Source organism: Octopus bimaculoides, chromosome 7 (assembly GCF_001194135.2).
Source record: "Octopus bimaculoides isolate UCB-OBI-ISO-001 chromosome 7, ASM119413v2, whole genome shotgun sequence".
NCBI classification, from domain to species: Eukaryota; Metazoa; Mollusca; class Cephalopoda; order Octopoda; family Octopodidae; genus Octopus; species Octopus bimaculoides.
This window is the reverse complement of record NC_068987.1, coordinates 67,484,893-67,485,409: the sequence shown is the minus strand read 5'-3', so window position 1 is coordinate 67,485,409 and position 517 is coordinate 67,484,893. Positions and strand designations below refer to the sequence as shown.

Sequence of the window (517 nt, the reverse complement as noted above, 5' to 3'; positions counted from 1 at the left end):
TGCACACCTGCAGCAGGAATTGGACTCAGTTTACAGATGGGCTGAGGACAATAATATGCAGTTTAATGCTGAAAAATTCCAAACCCTGCGCTACCAACGTCCAAAACTGAATATGAAACTTACAGAGCACACTGGTCCACAGGGAATTTCAATCCCAGAGCCTAAATCAGTGAGAGACCTGGGTATCGACATGAGCGATGATACCTCTTTCCAAGTGCACATTACCAGAATGGCAACAAAGTGCAGACGATTGGCTGGATGGATCCTGAGAACATTCAGAACCAGAGATAAGGAAACCATGATGATCCTCTGGAGGACATTCGTCCTCAGCCGCCTGGATTAGTGCTCACAGCTGTGCTCACCTACCAGTCTGAAATTAACAGCAGACCTTGAAGCAATCCAGAGGAGATTCACAAAGAAGATTGTCTCTTTGCAACTGCTCAGCTACTGGGAAAGCCTGAAACAGCTAAGACTCTACTCCCTAGAGAGAAGGCGGGAGAGGTATGCAGTAATATAC

General features: G+C 46.4%; 1 long non-coding RNA gene across 1 annotated transcript; it reads right to left on the bottom strand.

The window, feature by feature from the left end:
• Nucleotides 1-143: 143 nt before the first annotated feature.
• LOC128248308 (uncharacterized) lies at nucleotides 144-489 on the bottom strand. The gene is made up of 2 exons (XR_008264540.1): nucleotides 226-489; nucleotides 144-178 (listed from the first exon to the last, which is right to left on the bottom strand). It is a non-coding gene; the product is annotated as an uncharacterized LOC128248308 (long non-coding RNA).
• Nucleotides 490-517: the final 28 nt, after the last annotated feature.